This window comes from Coregonus clupeaformis, unplaced genomic scaffold (assembly GCF_020615455.1).
Source record: "Coregonus clupeaformis isolate EN_2021a unplaced genomic scaffold, ASM2061545v1 scaf0478, whole genome shotgun sequence".
In the NCBI taxonomy this organism is placed as follows: domain Eukaryota; kingdom Metazoa; phylum Chordata; class Actinopteri; order Salmoniformes; family Salmonidae; genus Coregonus; species Coregonus clupeaformis.
This window is the reverse complement of record NW_025533933.1, coordinates 88,426-108,860: the sequence shown is the minus strand read 5'-3', so window position 1 is coordinate 108,860 and position 20,435 is coordinate 88,426. Positions and strand designations below refer to the sequence as shown.

The 20,435-nt window shown below is 43.9% G+C and overlaps 1 pseudogene; it reads left to right on the top strand.

Annotated features, from left to right (window-relative positions):
* The first annotated feature begins 942 nt into the window (after positions 1-942).
* On the top strand, positions 943-18,395 carry LOC123484839 (annotated as a pseudogene).
* Positions 18,396-20,435: the final 2,040 nt, after the last annotated feature.

Sequence of the window (20,435 nt, the reverse complement as noted above, 5' to 3'; positions counted from 1 at the left end):
GTCGATAAGATGTTTTCATGAAAAACATTCACAACCTCATAAATATTCCCATCACTATATTATTTCACCCATGTCAGAGAAAACACTGGTGATGATTGTTGAAAGGATTTTATTAATGCACAAATATTTTGGTCTGACTATAAATAAACCATGGAAGGTCATCAGTGGGTGGACATTATATACATCTACATGATGTATTGTTACACCATGTAGGAGCAGTATAGACCTAGTCTGTTCATTATATACATCTATATGATGTATTGTTACACCATGTAGGAGCAGTATAGACCTAGTTGTTAATTTTAATATTATCTGTTTAATTGGATGAATATGAAATTATCTTAAATGCAGATATGCAGTAGTATAGTATGTTAAAAATAAAAATCTGCACTAATGAATCAACACATGCTTCTCTTTGTACGTGTCAACATAATATTGCACATCAATTAAATAAATGAAAATAAAATATTTTCCTTAACTGTGTTACCCCACTTTAGTCAGCAGTTGGCGATGTTCGTCTTTCAGGCGATACTTGTAGCGTGACGTAGATCTTAGTGGACGGGACTTCAACAACCGCAGCAGCAGCAGCTAGTTAGTTAGCCACCTCGCCGAAATGTTCAATGTTTTTACAATGTTTCGGTGTATATTAGCCATTTGTGTTTTAAAAACACGTCTACAAGTTACCCAATTTAATTTCATATTTACGTTGTTAGCTAGCTAGCTGGCTGGTTAAGTTAGCTTAACACGAGGCTAGTCGCTAATGCTAACTAGCTAATAAGCTAGCTAACTTCCCCCGACCATGAGCTCACTAAGATACTCACCCCGTACTAAAGAAGAGGAGGTCTGCTGGACGGAGAAGGAAGCTCTGGGGCTGAACATTGTCGTGAAAGAGGAGAAGGAAGAGGAGGATGTCACAGTAAAAAAAGAAGTAGAGGTTGAGGCTGTTACAGTGAAAGAAGAAGAGAAGGAAGGAGAGTTCAGAGTGAAAGAGGAGAGGGATGTTACCAAATATTTGTATATCTGTGATGTAAAAAAAGAGGAGGCAGTTTTTGGAGTGGAGGGGGAGATAACTGTCACATTGAAAGAAGAGGAGGAGGAGACAGGAGATCTGATTAACACCAGTAAGTAACCGAGGTAAAGTTGGTTTTATATCCAACGTTATAATATATTCACATTATATTAAATTATTCAAAACAAGCCTTGCCTACTTTTACAACCTTTGATTTGCGTCGACGTGTTGATTTGCTAGAAATACATAAAGTCATAAAAAAAATGCATTTAAATCTCATCTGCAATAACGTTTTTCATGGATTGTCATAGAAACATCAAGCAAAATTTTTTAACATTTACATTTACGTCATTTAGCAACAAACATCTGGCCTATTTTTAAAATCTTTGATTTGCATCAGAAGTAAAGTGGTGATTTAATAGAAATTACGAAATCATATAAATGGATTGAAATCTCTTGTTCGCAAAAACTTTTTCATGGATACTCATACACCCAAACAAGTGCTGATTATTCTAAAATTGCCTCCTTTCACAACCTTTTGATTTGGGGGAAAAAAAGTCAAGCGTTGATTTGATAGAAATACATCAAATCATAAAAAAAAGGCATTTAAATCTCTTATCCTTATTTTTAAAAAGTGCGGATAAGAGAAGTAGACCTTTCCATTCACAGCGCCTGTCATAAATGGGTTGAAAATGGCAGGTTTTGTCATTGATAAAAGCCTCAATTATAAAAGCCTCAATTGGAACGCAGTGCCTGTACAGTAACATGCTACACCCGTTGCCGACAGGTGTATAAAAATCGAGCACACCGCCATGCAACCTCCATAGACAAACATTGGCAGTAGAATGGTCTTACTGAAGAGCTCAGTGACTTTCAACGTGGCACCGTCATAGGATGCCACCTTTCCAACAAGTCAGTTTGTAAAATGTCTGCCCTGCTAGAGCTGCCCCGGGTCAACTGTATGTGCTGTTATTGTGAAATGGAAACAAGACAACTCACTCACCGGGAGAGGTTGTGTTTTCTCTAGCAGGAGGTAAGCTTGGCTTCTCATATGGTGTTGAGTAAAGCTTAAACCATGTATTTAGATCGTAGGTAGGTAGTTTATTTACGTAGTTATTTAGGTAGTTATTGTAGGTTTCCGTAGGCAATTATTGTAGGTAAGTATTGTATTGTTTACGGCGGAGCCCGGCGAAGCACGAGGCTAGCTAGTAACATTTATTGGTAATTATCTGTTTAGTGCAACGGTGGAGAGTTGTTTCCAGTGTTAATGTGCTAGCTAGCCAACGTTTAATCTTTGCTGCGTTATGAAAGGAACTAGACACGGACATGAATTATCTGTTTAGTGTGTTAACACACTCTTGGTATGCTAGCTAGCTGGCGGGTAGCTACTGGTAACGCTTTATTGGTAATTATCTGTTTAGTGCAACGGTGGAGAGTTGTTTCCAGTGTTAATGTGCTAGCTAGCCAACGTTTAATTTTGCTCGTTATGAAAGGAACTAGACACGACATGAATAATCTGTTTAGTGTGTTAACACACTCTTGGTAGTTTGTTGTAACCAAGTATTGGTGCTAAACTGTGTGTTATTGGATGCTAGCATGCTAGTTAGCTATGGCGTCATAGCTAGGCATTGTGGGCTGTTGTGGGTAGTTACTGTAGGTTGGCATTGTTTTTCGGTGGTGCCGGGGGTTGCACGAAGCTAGTTAGCTAGCTAGCCGTTCTTCAAACAAGGTCAACACAGTGGCCATTGCTAGCTAGCCAACATGACCAGCTAACTGTACTGTAGTAGCTAAATACAATATAGTTGTGCTACATAGCCGAATTATCTGCTTAGTGTGTTAACACACTATTGGTGGTTTGTTGTGACCAAGTGTTGGTGCTAAACTGTGTGTTATTGGATGCTAGTGTACAGCACTTCGAGATATTAGCTGATGTAAGAAGGGCTATATAAAATAAAATTGATTGAAAATTGATTGATAGCATGCTAGTTAGCTATGGTGTCATAGTTAGCTAGCTGAATAAAGTGGGTTGAGTCTATTCCTTTAAACATTGAACCGCTGTGGTTCACAACAATTCTGATTTCTAAAGGTGGAAGTTGGTAGAGTTTTTGTTCGGGTGGTTCAGTGAAACAATTATAGTTTCTGAGGTAGAAGTTTTTGGTGAGGGAGGCCCTGCTCTCTACTCTCCCAGATGTTTAGTTCATTTCATTCCGATCTCCTCTGCATTATTGTAGCCATTTGCTACAGCCTGTCAACTATGCCTCTGCCTATCCCTGTTCTCTCCTCTCTGCACAGGCTACACAAACGCCCCCACACCGCGTGGCTGCTGCCTCTCTAACCTGGTGGTCCCTGCACGCACCCCACACCTGGAGTTCCAGGTCTCAGGCAGCCTCTGGAACTGCCGCTCTGCTGCCAACAAAGCTGACTTCATCCCAGCCTATGCTAATCTCCAGTCCCTCGACTTCCTGGCGCTGACGGAAACATGGATTACCACTGAAAACACTGCTACTCCTACTGCTCTCTCCTCGTCTGACCATGTGTTCTCGCATACCCCGAGAGCATCTGGTCAGAGGGGTGGTGGCACAGGAATCCTCATCTCTCCCAAGTGGACATTCTCAATTTTTCCCCTAACCCATCTGTCTATCTCCTCATTTGAATTCCATGCTGTCACAGTCACTAGCCCATTTTAAGCTTAATATCCTTGTCATCTATCGCCCTCCAGGTTCCCTTGGAGAGTTCATCAATGAGCTTGACGCCTTGATACGTTCCTTTCCTGAGGATGGCTCACCCCTCACAGTTTTGGGGGATTTCAACCTCCCTATGTCCACATTTGAGACTCATTTCTCTCTGCCTCATTCTTTCCACTCCTCTCCTCTTTTGACCTCACCCTCTCACCGTCCCCCCCTACTCACAAGGCAGGCAATACGCTTGACCTCATCTTTACTAGATGCTGCTCTTCTACTAATCTCACTGCAACTCCCCTCCATGTCTCCGACCACTACATTGTTTCCTTTTCTCTCTCGCTCTCCTCCCACACTACTCACTCTGCCCCTACACAGATGGTAATGCGCCGCCGCAACCTTCGCTCTCTCTCTCCCACTACTCTCTCCTCTTCCATCATCTCTTCCCTCTGCTCAATCCTTCTCCCTCCAATCTCCTGATTCTGCCTCCTCAACCCTCCTCTCCTCCCTTTCTGCATCCTTTGACTCTCTGTGTCCCCTATCCTCCCGGCCGGCTCGGTCCTCCCCTCCAGCTCCGTGGCTTGATGACTCATTGCGAGCTCACAGAACAGAGCTCCGGGCAGCGGAGCGGAAATGGAAGAAAACTAAACTCCCTGCCGACCTGGCATCTTTTTCACTCCCTCCTCTCTACATTTTCTTCATCTGTTTCTGCTGCTAAGGCCACTTTCTACCACTCTAAATTCCAAGCATCTGCCTCTAACCCTAGGAAGCTATTTGTCACATTTTCCTCACTGCTGAATCCCCCCCCTCCTCTCTCTCTGTGGATGACTTCACAACCACTTTGAAAAAGAAGGTTGACGACATCCGATCCTCGTTTGTTAAGTCTAATGACACTGCTGGTCCTACTCACACTGCCCTACCCTATGCTTTGACTTCTTTCTCCCCTCTCTCCAGATAAAATCCTGCGACTTTGTGACTGCAGGCCGCCCAACAACCTGCCCGCTTGACCCCATCCCCTCCTCTCTTCTCCAGACCATCTCCGGTGACCTTCTCCCCACCTCACCTCGCTGATCAACTCATCCTTGACCGCTGGCCATGTCCCTTCCGTCTTCAAGAGAGCGAGAGTTGCTCCCCTTCTCAAAAAACCAACACTCGATCCCACTGATGTCAACAACTACAGACCAGTATCCCTTCTTTCTTTTCTTTCCAAAACTATTGAGCGTGCCGTCTTTAGCCAACTCTCTTGCTATCTCTCTCAGAATGACCTTCTTGATCCAAACCAGTCAGGTTTCAGGACTGGTCATTCAACTGAGACTGCTCTTCTCTGTGTCACGGAGGCTCTCCGCACTGCTAAAGCTAACTCTCTCTCCTCTGCTCTTGTCCTTCTAGACCTGTCTGCTGCCTTTGATACTGTGAACCATCAGATCCTCCTCTCCACCCTCTCCGAGCTGGGCATCTCCGGCGCGGCTCACTCCTGGATTGCGTCCCTACCTGACCGGTCGCTCCTACCAAGTGGCGTGGCGAGAAGCTGTCTCCGCACCACGTGCTCTCACCACTGGTGTCCCCAGGGCTCAGTTCTAGGCCCTCTCCTTTTCTCCCTATACACCAAGTCACTTGGCTCTGTCATATCCTCACATGGCCTCTCCTATCATTGCTACGCTGACGATACACAACTAATCTTCTCCTTTCCCCTTCTGATAACCAGGTGGCGAATCGCATCTCTGCATGTCTGGCAGACATATCAGTATGGATGACGGATCACCACCTAAAGCTGAACCCTGGCAAGACGGAGCTGCTCTTCCTCCCGGGGAAGGACTGCCCGTTCCATGATCTCGCCATCACGGTTGACAACTCCGTTGTGTCCTCCTCCCAGAGTGCGAAGAGCCTTGGCGTGACCCTGGACAACACCCTGTCGTTCTCCGCTAACATCAAGGCGGTGACCCGGCTCCCTGCAGGTTCATGCTCTACAACATTCGGAGAGTACGACCCTGCCTTACACAGGAAGCGGCACAGGTCCTAATCCAGGCACTTGTCATCTCCCGTCTGGACTACTGCAACTCGCTGTTGGCTGGCCTCCTGCCTGTGCCATTAAACCCCTACAACTCATCCAGAATGCCGCAACCCGTCTGGTGTTCAACCTTCCCAAGTTTTCTCACGTCACCCCCCTCCTCCACACACTCCACTGGCTTCCAGTTGAAGCTCGCATCCGCTACAAGACCATGGTGCTTGCCTATGGAGCAGTGAGGGGAACGGCACCTCTGTACCTTCGGGCTTTGATCAGTCCCTACACCCAAACGAGGGCATTGCGTTCATCCACCTCTGGCCTGCTGGCTCCCTTCCTCTGCGGAAGCATAGTTCCCGCTCAGCCCAGTCAAAACTGTTCGCTGCTCTGGCACCCCAATGGTGGAACAAGCTCCTTCACGACGCCAGGACAGCGGAGTCACTCACCACCTTCCGGAGACATTTGAAACCCCACCTCTTTAAGGAATACCTGGGATAGGATAAAGTAATCCTTCTACCCCCCCTTCTACCCCCAAAAAAAAATTTGTAAAGTGGTTATCCCACTGCCTATAGGGTGAATGCACCAATTTGTGAGTCGCTCTGTTTAAGAGCGTCTGCTAAATGACGTAAATGTGCCCTTGAGCAAGGCACTTAACCCTAATTGCTCCTGTAAGTCGCTCTGGATAAGAGCGTCTGCTAAATGACTAAAATGTAAATGTAAACATCTTGCCCCGGTCAACTGTATGTGGTGTTATTGTGAAATGGAAACGTCTAGGAGCAACAACGGCTCAGCCGCGAAGTGGTAGGCCACACAAGCTCACAGAACGGGACCACAAAGTGCCACAAAATGGTCTGTCCTCGGTTGCAACACTCACTACCGAGTTCCAAACTGCCTCTGGAAGTAACGTCAACACAAGAACTGTTCGTCGGGAGCTTCATGAAATGGGTTTCCATGGCCGAGCAGCCACTCACAAGCCTAAGATCACCATGCGCAATGCCAAGCGTCGGCTGGAGTGTTGTAAACCTCGCCGCCATTGGACTCTGGAGCAGTGGAAACGCTTTCTCTGGAGTGATGAATCAAGAGAATGCTACCTGCCCCAATGCATAGTGTCAACTGTGAAGTTTGGTAGAGGAGAAATAATGGTCTGGGGCTGTTTTTCATGGTAGGGCTAGGCCCTTAGTTCCAGTGAAGGGAAATCTTAACGCTACCGCATACAATGACATTCTAGACGATTCTGTGCTTCCAACTTTATGGCAACAGTTTGGGAAGGCACATTCCTGTTTCAGCATGACAATGCCACTGTGCACAAAGCGAGGTCCATTTAGAAATTGTTTGCTCGAGATCGGTGTGGAAGAACTTGACTGGCCTGCACAGAGCGCTGACCTCAACCCCATCAAACACCTTTTGGGATGAATTGGAACGCCGACTACGAGCCAGGCCTAATCGCCCAACATCAGTGTCCGACCTCACTAATGCTATTGTGGCTAAATGGAAGCAAGTCCCCCCGCAGCAATGTTCCAACATCTAGTGGAAAGCCTTCCACAGGCTTTCCAATAGAAGAGTGGAGGCTGTTATAGCAGCAAAGGGGGAACCAACTCCATATTAACACCCATGATTTTGGAATGAGATGTTTGACGAGCAGGTGTCCACATACTTTTGGCCATGTAGTGTACATAATGTTCGACGAGCCAGTGTCCACATACTTTTGGCACGTATGTATAGATTGTGCGTGGACCTCTCTCACACGTGAATCTTCTTAATGTTCTATAGGACTCCCAATCAGTTGGATCTTTTGTTTCTACGGTACTTAGCCCGGGTTGTTCTCTCAACAGGATGTATTACGCCAGCTAAACCCAGTGCAGGTGACGGCCCTTAACTTTCACTGTTCTCCAGGTTTATCATGCACCTTGTCAATTCAGTGAGAAGGTTAATCCCATGCGTTTTGGGCTGTTGGAATCTGCCAGTTTTATGAATATCAAAGTCATCAATTAAATCATCAATATTCACCAGACATGTCACCCATTGAACATGTTTGGGATGCTCTGGATCGACGTGTACAATTGGGCAAATGGTGGTCACACCAGATACTGAATAGTTTTCTGAACCACGCCCCTACTTTTTTTTTGTCAAGTTATCTGTGAGCAACACATGCATATCTGTATCCCCAGTCATGTGAAATCCATAGATTAGGGCCTAATTTATTTTATATCAATTGGCTGATTTCCTTATGAACTGTAACTCAGTCAAATCATAGTAATTGTTGCATGTTCCGTTTATGTTTTTGTTCAGTTTATTTTAACAAATCATCTCAGGTGAACTCTTCATAGACAGTAATTTATCAAGGACAGGTTGCTACTCCCCGCCTCCACCTTTAAACTATATATCAGGTTGCTACTCCCCCACCTCCACCTTTAAACTATATATCAGGTTGCTACTCCCCCACCTCCACCTTTAAACTATATATCAGGTTGCTACTCCCCCACCTCCACCTTTAAACTATATATCAGGTTGCTACTCCCCCACCTCCACCTTTAAACTATATATCAGGTTGCTACTCCCCCACCTCCACCTTTAAACTATATATCAGGTTGCTACTCCCCCACCTCCACCTTTAAACTATATATCAGGTTGCTACTCCCCACCTCCACCTTTAAACTATATATCAGGTTGCTACTCCCCCACCTCCACCTTTAAACTATATATCAGGTTGCTACTCCCCCACCTCCACCTTTAAACTATATATCAGGTTGCTACTCCCCCACCTCCACCTTTAAACTATATATCAGGTTGCTACTCCCCCACCTCCACCTTTAAACTATATATCAGGTTGCTACTCCCCCACCTCCACCTTTAAACTATATATCAGGTTGCTACTCCCCCACCTCCACCTTTAAACTATATATCAGGTTGCTACTCCCCCACCTCCACCTTTAAACTATATATCAGGTTGCTACTCCCCCCACCTCCACCTTTAAACTATATATCAGGTTGCTACTCCCCCACCTCCACCTTTAAACTATATATCAGGTTGCTACTCCCCCACCTCCACCTTTAAACTATATATCAGGTTGCTACTCCCCCACCTCCACCTTTAAACTATATATCAGGTTGCTACTCCCCCACCTCCACCTTTAAACTATATATCAGGTTGCTACTCCCCCACCTCCACCTTTAAACTATATATCAGGTTGCTACTCCCCCACCTCCACCTTTAAACTATATATCAGGTTGCTACTCCCCCCACCTCCACCTTTAAACTATATATCAGGTTGCTACTCCCCCGCCTCCACCTTTAAACTATATATCAGGTTGCTACTCCCCCACCTCCACCTTTAAACTATATATCAGGTTGCTACTCCCCCGCCTCCACCTTTAAACTATATATCAGGTTGCTACTCCCCCACCTCCACCTTTAAACTATATATCAGGTTGCTACTCCCCCACCTCCACCTTTAAACTATATATCAGGTTGCTACTCCCCCACCTCCACCTTTAAACTATATATCATATGTAACCCCTGATTGGTGTAGACTTTAAACTATATATCATATGGAACCCCTGATTGGTGTAGACTTTAAACTATATATCATATGGAACCCCTGATTGGTGTAGACTTTAAACTATATATCATATGGAACCCCTGATTGGTGTAGACTTTACCGTGAAATGCTTACGAACCCTTATGATCCCTTCCCAACGATGCAGTTAAAAAATATATAAAATACTAACGAGGAATAAAATAAAATACACAAGACTGGAGCTATATACAGGGAGTATCAGATCAATGTGCAGAGATGCGAGGTATTTCAGGTAGGTACAGGGCCTTCGGAAAGTACTCAGACCCCTTGACTGTTTCCACATTTTGTTACGTTACAGCCTTATTCTAAAGTGGATTAAAATATTTTTTTACTCATCAATCTATATTCAATACCCCATTATGACAAAGCGAAAACAGGTGTTTAGACATTTTTGGAATGTTATAAAAAAAATATATATATATATATATATATACAAAAAACTATTTAAGGGTTTTGCCACCAAGTACTAAGTCATGTTTTGCAGAGGGGTCAAATACTTATTTCCCTCATTAAAATGCAAATCAATTCATAACATTTTTGACATGCGTTTTTCTGGATTTTTTGTTGTTGTTGTTATTCTGTCTCTCACTGTTCAAATAAACCTACCATTAAAATTATAGACTGATCATGTCTTTGTCAGTGGGCAAACGTACAAAATCAGCAGGGGATCAAATACTTTTTTCCCTCACTGTATATTCATGAAGGCAAGGTAACTAGGCATCAATAATATAATAATAATATAATAATAATAATAATAATAAGAGTAGCAGCAGCAGATTGAGTGTAAAAGTGTGCGTAAGTGTGTGTGTGTGTAATGTGTATGTGTGCGTATGCAGTGAATGTGTGTGTTTTGTGTGGGACTGTCAATGTAGTGTGTGTGTGTGTGTGTGTGTGTGTATATACAGTGGGGAAAATTGACCAAATACTTATTTTCCACCATAATTTGCAAATAAATTCATAAAAAAATCCTACAATGTGATTTTCTGGATTTTTTTCTTCTCAATTTGTCTGTCATAGTTGACGTGTACCTATGATGAAAATTACAGGCCTCTCTCATCTTTTTAAGTGGGAGAACTTGCACAATTGGTGGCTGACTAAATACTTTTTTCCCCCACTGTATGTAGTCTAGTGAGTGTGCATAGGGTCAGTGCAAGATGGAGTCAGTGTAGATAGTTCGGGTACCATTTAATTGACTATTTAGCAGTCGTATGGCTTGGGGGTAGAAGCTGTCTCGGAGCCTGTTGGTCCGAGAGCCGATGCTCGGCACCGTTTGCCGGACGGTAACAGGGTGAACAGTCTTTTGCTTGGTTGGCTGGAGTGTTTGGCACCACCTGATTTGCAGGTGCTGGATGGCAGGGAGCTCGGCCCCAGAGATGTACTGGGCTGTCCGTACCACACTCTGTAACGCTTTGGTCGAGGGTGTTGTATTTGCCATACTAAGCGGTGATGCAGCCAGTCAAGATGCTCTCGATGGTGCAGCTCTATAACATTTTGAGGATCCGAGGGCCCATACCAAATATTTTCAGCCTGCTGAGTGGGAAGAGGCGCTGCCGTTCCTGTTCACGACTGTGCGTGTGTGTGTGGACCATGTTGAGTCCTTAGTGATGTGGACGCCAAGGAACCTAAAGCTCTTGACCCGCTCCATAACAGCCCGTGTCGATGTGGATGGAGGCGTTGGTCTCCCTCTTTCTCCTGTAGTCCACCATCAGCTCCTTGGTCTTACTGACGTTGATGGAGAGGTTGTTGTCCTGGCAACACCCTGCTAAGTCTCCTGACCACCTCCTCCCTGTAGGCTGACTCAGGCATACAACCGTCACGTCATCAGCAAACCCGATGATCGTATTGGAGTCATGGCGTGAACAGAGAGTACAGGAGGGGACTGAGCACACACCCCCTGAGTGGCCCCCTGAGGGGCCCCTGTGTTTATAGTCAGCGTGGCGGAGGTGTTTTTGAGGGGCCCCTGTGTTTATAGTCAGCGTGGCGGAGGGGTTTTTGCCTACCATCACCCCTGGGGGTCCGTCAGGATGTCCAGGATCCAGTTGCAGAGGGAGGGGTTCAGTCCCAGGGTCCCGAGCTTTATGAGCTTGGAGGAGACTATGGTGTTGGAACGCTGAGCTGTAGTCTATGAACAGCATTCTCACATTTTGTTATTTTCCCTTTTGTCCAGCTGGGAGAGGGCAGTGTGGACTGCAATTCAGATTGTGCCATCTGTGGATCTGTTGGGGCGTAATGAAATGTTTAGTTCAACCATGTCTCTGAAATTGTTAATATGGAAGGCTTATGAGTTTCTACCCATGTCTCTGAGCCTATTTTGGGTAGAAGGCTACGAATGTTTCCATGTTTAATTTTTAAGCCTTTAGTATCTGTTATTCTATCTGGACTAGACATGATTTAAATGATAACAATAAAATGAATCAAACTAAATGAATGCATCACTCGACTGCAGATGATGTTCAGGAGGTGTCTTATCTGGCCTGTGTGCTATCTCAGCTCTCTGGCTGAGCTCCTGGGATTCTCTCAGCTGACTGTTTTGGAGCTCTGTTGTAGTTCTGTTGGATGGGACCTGTGGGTGTTGTTAGTTCTGTTGGATGGGACCTGTGGGTGTTGTAGTTCTGTTGGATGGGACCTGTGGGTGTTGTAGTTCTGTTGGATGGGACCTGTGGGTGTTGTAGTTCTGTTGGATGGGACCTGTGGGTGTTGTAGTTCTGTTGGATGGGACCTGTGGGTGTTGTAGTTCTGTTGGATGGGACCTGTGGGTGCTGTAGTTCTGTTGGATGGGACCTGTGGGTGCTGTAGTTCTGTTGGATGGGACCTGTGGGTGTTGTAGTTCTGTTGGATGGGACCTGTGGGTGCTGTAGTTCTGTTGGATGGGACCTGTGGGTGTTGTAGTTCTGTTGGATGGGACCTGTGGGTGTTGTAGTTCTGTTGGATGGGACCTGTGGGTGCTGTAGTTCTGTTGGATGGGACCTGTGGTGCTGTAGTTCTGTTGGATGGGACCTGTGGGTGTTGTAGTTCTGTTGGATGGGACCTGTGGGTGCTGTAGTTCTGTTGGATGGGACCTGTGGGTGCTGTAGTTCTGTTGGATGGGACCTGTGGGTGTTGTAGTTCTGTTGGATTGGACCTGTGGGTGCTGTAGTTCTGTTGGATGGGACCTGTGGGTGCTGTAGTTCTGTTGGATGGGACCTGTGGGTGTTGTAGTTCTGTTGGATGGGACCTGTGGGTGCTGTAGTTCTGTTGGATGGGACCTGTGGGTGTTGTAGTTCTGTTGGATGGGACCTGTGGGTGTTGTAGTTCTGTTGGATGGGACCTGTGGGTGCTGTAGTTCTGTTGGATGGGACCTGTGGGTGTTGTAGTTCTGTTGGATGGGACCTGTGGGTGTTGTAGTTCTGTTGGATGGGACCTGTGGGTGTTGTAGTTCTGTTGGATGGGACCTGTGGGTGTTGTAGTTCTGTTGGATGGGACCTGTGGGTGTTGTAGTTCTGTTGGATGGGACCTGTGGACCTGTCTCCCTGGATGCTACTGTAGCGGAACAGCCTCTGGGTAGACGGTTGGGCTACAGTTATCTTGGCCAAAGGCAACCAAATACTAGCTCCAGGGTTCCAAATACTCACTCCAGGGTTACAAATACTAGCTCCAGGGTTCCAAATACTAGCTCCAGGGTTCCAAATACTCACTCCAGGGTTCCAAATACTCACTCCAGGGTTCCAAATAATCGCTCCAGGGTTCCAAATACTAGCTCCAGGGTTCCAAATACCAGCTCCAGGGTTCCAAATACTAGCTCCAGGGTTCCAAATACCAGCTCCAGGGTTCCAAATACTAGCTCCAGGGTTCCAAATACTAGCTCCAGGGTTCCAAATACTCACTCCAGGGTTCCAAATAATCGCCCAGGGTTCCAAATACCAGCTCCAGGGTTCCAAACAGGGCGGTGTGTTCATTAGGGCGATATGGGCGACGCACTGCCAAACGGGGAAAAGGAAGGGATTTTTTTTTCTAATCAATTATATCACGGCAACAGTAGTTCAGTGTTCTAATCTAGACGTCTGATCTGCCACTAAATGTCCAATCAGGCTAAAGTCGTGCTTCAAATGTCCCTCGCGTTTTGGGGCGATTTCAGTCAGGTTGAAAATCGCCCAGAAGTCTCTCATAGCCTCTAATGTAAAATATTTTTTTTTCAAATATCAGAGCTTTCAATACAATCTCTATGGGTTTCTGAGGGCTTGCACTTACGCGCTTTCGTCATACGTAACGTAACATAACCATGAACGTAACTAAGAAACTACTCTTTCACCCTGAAGGCGGCACGGCAGACAGCACCGCTTGGACAGCGACTGGTGTAACCGACATGCACCATCTTTCAGAAAATATTAAGAAAAATGAGCTGTCAAAGACCCACATGGATAGCTGTTTGAGATTGTCTGCTTTGGGGAGAGTGAATATTGCCACTCAACTGGATGAGGGATACAGGCTAGCTGTCCGCCGCCACAACGATGAGGTTAGCAACAGCAGAGTCGTGAACACTGTCTACGAATCGAGACGACCTCATAGAATGTTTTGAAGCCATCCGGACGGGGTTCATTGGGTTCATTTGACCAGCCCACCGTGAGAGAGGCATCTGGCTACGTGAGGATACTACATGATGAAGATTTAATTTTTTTCCTGCGGCTTTTTTCACAAAAATCATGCCCCACGTCGACATTCTGTACCAGAAGCTACAGAAGAAGGACATCGATGCTGTCTTTATCAAACGTGCCCTCGACAGCTTCACAAGCAGTGTGCAGGCCATAAGGTAAGATTAAACAATATCATTCGATCTTTCTCAAAGCAGAGCTTTATTTGAAAATGTATGCATGAAAGGAGACTGCATTTGTGTTTGAAATTACATTATTCTCATTATATATGGCCAGTGGTGTAATCTATCTTATTTTATATACTATGTGTACTGTACAGTGGTGCTCATAAGTGTATGAACACATTCTAAAGTTGACTAAAAAGAGGAATAAAAAAATAAAAAAATCATCTTTTTGGAAATTGATCTTAATGACTTAATTAAAAAAGTTGGAAAATCCAACCTTTAAGGACACCAATTTTCTTTTCTTTTTATTCCTCTTTTTAGTCAACTTTAGCATGGGATCATAAGCTTATGAGCACCACTGTATACTGTGCTGAACATCCAGGCTATGTGAGACACAAAGGCTAACTTAAACACTAAAGACTTTATGCATCCCTGCCCATTTTAAGTGGAACTGAAGTATTTGTACTATACATGGATACATTGCATATACCTGTGCATCACATAGACAACAATACTGTACAAAGCCAACAAACACATTGGTCTGTTTGCCTTCAGGGACTCCTCTCAACAGCAGCTGCAAGAAGCAACAGGAGCCAAAAGACCCAGAACAGCTTTGAGAGAAGAGGAGAAGCAGAGGCTGTCTGAAGAGGTCTGCAACACCATCCTGGATCACACCAAAGAAAGGTTCTCTTTCTCTGGCCACCTTGTGAGTGCTACCTTACTGCAAGCAGACATGTTTGAAAGGTACTGCCATTCAAAAAAATAAAAAATCTGTTCATGTTCATTTTTACAAATCTATACAATTGGCCAGAATATGGTTGTTCATATTTACAAATCTATACAATTGGCCAGAATATGGTTGTTCATTTTTACAAAGCCATACAGATAGCTGTGTTTACCTTTTCTAGAAATTACTTTCAAATTCTGTTTTCAGGCAAAATGTCTATCACTGTTCATTTTCACAAATCTATACAAGAGGGCAGAATATGGAAGTCTATAAAAATTTCTTATTACCAATAACTTGCATCAATGTTTTCAGTAGCCTCTATCAAAAGCTCCTGCTTGCTTGTTGTGAATTATGCTCAGGTGCACATATTTCCAATTCAACCATGAGGCAAAAAATGTGGTAAAAGCTCTTGTTGATCCTGCAATCTGAACAAATACCAAGATGCTGTATTTTCAGCTGATATTTCATTTGTTTATGGAAATGCATATTGTTTATGCAGTGTTGAGGAATGTGAAAGAACACCCTTGATTATTTTTACTGTGATAACTTATTTTGCTTTTGTAAGCCAACACTTTTGAGATCAGTCAATAAATGCTTCTGGTATTGACTTATATGCTGCCCCTGTCTTCATGTTGTTGCTGGACATATCTTTTAAAAAATGTGTGTAGGTCACCTAAATCATCAGAAAAATTGCCCCCCCTGAGAATTTTTTCAGGAGCCGCCACTGGTTCCAAATACTAGCTCCAGGGTTCCAAATACTAGCTCCAGGGTTCCAAATACTCACTCCAGGGTTCCAAATAGTCACTCCAGGGTTCCAAATAATCGCTCCAGGGTTCCAAATACTAGCTCCAGGGTTCCAAATACCAGCTCCAGGGTTCCAAATACTAGCTCCAGGGTTCCAAATACTAGCTCCAGGGTTCCAAATACTAGCTCCAGGGTTCCAAATACTCACTCCAGGGTTCCAAATAATCGCTCCAGGGTTCCAAATACTAGCTCCAGGGTTCCAAATACCAGCTCCAGGGTTCCAAATACTAGCTCCAGGGTTCCAAATACTAGCTCCAGGGTTCCAAATACTAGCTCCAGGGTTCCAAATACTCGCTCCAGGGTTCCAAATAATCGCTCCAGGGTTCCAAATACTAGCTCCAGGGTTCCACATACTAGCTCCAGGGTTCCAAATACTAGCTCCAGGGTTCCAAATACTTGCTCCAGGGTTCCAAATACTTGCTCCAGGGTTCTAAATACCGGCTCCAGGGTTCCAAATACCGGCTCCAGGGTTCCAAATACCGGCTCCAGGGTTCCAAATACCGGCTCCAGGGTTCCAATAATGTTGTCTATGCCCTTTGTCTTTATTTTCTTAAACACAATTATAAACATAAGTTTACATGATACAGACATCTTGATGTCATTATACCCCTCATAGTGTACTCTAAAATATAGAGTATGTCTAGATTCTGAAATACACATTCACGTTAATTCATTCAATATTACAATATCATTATCTCTCTCTAAAAGTACCCTTTTTTGATTTAGCTTATTGTTTGGAACAATATACTCTACAAGTACATCAGTACACAGTATTGTAGAGAACACTATGAGGAGTACAATGACACATTTACATTTTACATTTTAGTCATTTAGCAGACGCTCTTATCCAGAGCGACTTACAGGAGCAATTAGGGTTAAGTGCCTTGCTTAAGGGCACGTCGACAGATTTTTCACCTAGTCGGCTCGGGGATTAGAACCAGCGTCCTTTCGGTTACTGGCACAACGCTCTTAGCTAAGCTACCTGCCGCCCTAATGTTGTCTGGATCATGTACAGTTCACAGATGATAGGATCTAACAGGAGGCATGTATAGGTCTAAAAAAGGGCCTAAAATGGTCGCCTTCATTGTGATTATCGCTAATTATTTTTGATACAAATGTAATGAGCATACCAAACATACTTCATTACAATTAAGTTTACATGTGAGAATTGCCAGAGCAATCTGAGATACCAAAACTGTTTTCCGCTTTAGGCTGGATGTATAATGGTTCCATACAACTGTCTCTTTCAGCCTCCTCGTAAGTGTTTTTGAAATTATGGACATTTTCTGAAAAATGACTTCATGTTATTGGGGGATCTAGTCTGGATTAAACCTAATAGGAAGACAGTTTTATCATGTGGAGGTTTTATTCAGGTCTCTGTTTAACTAAATACTTTGACTTTGGCAGGAGAGAGACCAGACACTCACTCTGATAGTGGGAAGAGTCCTTCAGGGGAACCAGACCCAGAGATGCCCAAACCAGTGAGACGACACCACTGCTCCCACTGTGGAAAGTGTTTTACCAAGTTACAGAACCTAAAACAGCATGAGAGGACGCACAAAGGAGAAAAGCCTTTTCATTGCTCCCAGTGTGAAAAAAGATTTTCCACGATCACAGGACTTAAAAAAACATGAGAGGACACACACAGAAGAAAAGCCCTTCCAATGCTCCCAGTGTGGAAAGGGTTTTACCCGGTTAGGAAACCTGAAAGAACATATAATAATACACACAGGAGAGAAGCCTCACCACTGCTCCCAGTGTGGAAAGAGTTTTAACCGGTTAGGGAATCTGAAAAAGCATGAGAGAATACACTCTGGAGTGAAGCCTTACCAGTGTTCCTATTGTGGAAAGAGTTTTACCCAGTTAGAGAACCTGAAGGAACATGAAAGGACACACACAGGGGAGAAACCCCACCGTTGCTCTCAGTGTGGAAAGGATTTTACCACGTTACAAAACCTAAAACAGCATGAGACGAAACACACAGGAGAAAAGCCTTTCCACTGCTCCCTGTGTGGAAAGAATTTTACCCATTTAGGGAACCTGAAAAAACATGAGAGAATACACTCAGGAGATAAGCCTTACCCCTGTTTCCGCTGTGGAAGGACTTTTAGGTGGTTAGGGACCTTTAAGCAACATGAGAGAATACACACAGGAGAAAAGCCTTTCCAATGTTCCCAGTGTGGAAAAGGTTTTACCCAATTGGGTAACCTAAAAGTTCATGAGAGGACACACTTAGGAGAAAAGCCTTTCCAATGTTCCCAGTGTGGAAAGAGTTTTACTATGTTAGAGAGTCTAAAAGAGCATGAGAGAATACACACAGGAGAGAAGCCCTACCAATGCTCCCACTGTGGAAAGAGTTTTAGGGGTTTAGGGAACCTGAAAAAACATGAGAGAATACACACAGGAGAAAAGCCTCACTAATGTTCCCAGTGTGAAAGGAGTTTTAACCAGTTAAAGCACCCGAAATCACATGAAAGAACACATTCAGGAGAGAAGCCTTTCCACTGCTCTCATTGTGGAAAGACATTTTAATTCCAGTGCTTTGATTTCGCATATTTAGAATTTGGGACATTTGACCCATAGACTTGTCTGTAACTTGGGAAGAGAGAGGTTGGAGCTTTTCATTCCGGTTACAAACCCAGTTCTTTCTCTTCTCTTAAAACATATGGATCCAGAACTGAATCAAGTGTTATGAACCCAGTTTTGTCTTGGGGCCCTATTTGGCCCAGTTACATGTGAAGCTCTGGTGAACTCCATGCCCAAGAGGGTTAAGGCAGTGCTGGAAAATGATGGTGGCCACACAAAATATTGACACTTTGGGCCCAATTTGGACATTTTCACTTACTTTTGTTGCCAGCGGTTTAGACATTAATGGCTGTGTGTTGTGTTATTTTGAGGGGACAGCAAATGTACACTGTTATACAAGCTGTACACTCACTACTTTACATTGTAGCAAAGTGTCATTTCTTCAGTGTTGTCACATGAAAAGATATACTTAAATATTTACAAAAATGTGAGGGGTGTACTCACTTTTGTGAGATACTCTATATATATATATATATATATATATATATATATATATATATATATATATATATATATATATATATATATATATATATATATATTGTGATGTCACGAGAGGCTGTGTCCTGGAGGGACGTTACATCCCCCTGAGATGGCTGCAAACCCAGACAGCTATGGCTCCATCTGCTGGTATGGTCGGGAACTCCACCCCTCTATGGCCAATCTTCCCACGCAGCTGAAACAGATCAGGAGCTGATGAGCTGGAGGTTTTGAAGGGAAGAGACACACTGAGAGTGAGTGTGTGGGTTGTGAAGTAACACAGTCTCCAACCTGGGCTCTCTGGAGGACAAGAGTGCTGCACGTCCACTTCCATGAGGAATATAAGGATTTGGAGATACTTACCTTTGGGAAATACTCACCTTTGGATATATGCACCGGTGGAAATACGTGAGAGACATTTGGAAGGACTTTTTGCTGGGTTGGCCACTAGCTGCAACGTGGACTACAGTAAGGCTGTGGAAAAGTTATCTGAGCGAGTGAGAATTATGATTTTGGATGTGGAAGAGACATCCCTGAACTGTTAACCCTTAAAGAGCCACAAGAGAACAGAATTTTGTTATATTTTCGTTAATTTCCCAAGACCTATAATAAAATCGTTGTTTTGTTTGAACCTTGTCTCCTTGCACTACTTGAGCAATCCCGCTGAAAGCTGTGTAGCCTCTCGTGACGTCACAATATATATATATATATACATACATACATACATACATACATACATACAGTGAGGGAAACAAGTATTTGATCCCCTGCTGATTTTGTACGTTTGCCCACTGACAAAGAAATGATCAGTCTATAATTTTAATGGTAGGTTTATTTGAACAGTGAGAGACAGAATAACAACAAAATAATCCAGAAAAACACATGTCAAAAATGTTATAAATTGATTTGCATTTTAACGAGGGAAATAAGTATTTGACCCCCTCTCAATCAGAAAGATTTTCTGGCTCCCAGGTGTCTTTTATACAGGTAACGAGCTGAGATTACGAGCAGACTCTTAAAGGGAGTGCTCCTAATCTCAGTTTGTTACCTGTATAAAAGACACCTGTCCACAGAAACAATCACTCAATCATATTCCAAACTCTCCACCATGGCCAAGACCAAAGAGCTCTCCAAGGATGTCAGGGACAAGATTGTAGACCTACACAAGGCTGGAATGGGTTACAAGACCATCACCAAATAACTGTCAGTCTCCCTCGGCCTGGGGCTCCATGCAAGATCTCACCTTGTGGAGTTGCAATGATCATGAGAACAGTGAGGAATCAGCCCAGAACTACACGGGAGGATCTTGTCAATGATCTCAAGGCAGCTGGGACCATAGTCACCAAGAAAACAATTGGTAACACACTACGCAGTGAAGGACTGAAATCCTGCAGCGCCCGCAAGGTCCCCCTGCTCAAGAAAGCACATATACAGGCCCGTCTGAATATACATACATCCATACACATCCTTTTTAAATTTGTATTTCCCTTTATTACTTTCCAACCCCACCACCCCTTCCCTAATTGGAGTAAACTAGTGAACAACAACGCTTAGGCCTCTACTTCCAGCCCATTCATACTATATACATTTTATGGACACAGTCAAATTCTACAATAATTATATTTTGTTTGTTTTTACTCCTGAACTTCCTCCGATCATTTTCATGATGTCCATCTGGTTTGCTTCTATATGCCATATTTTTCTAACTGTGCTCTTTCACAAAAGCTCTCAACCTATAACCTATATACTTATTATGGACACAGTATGCTTTACATTAGT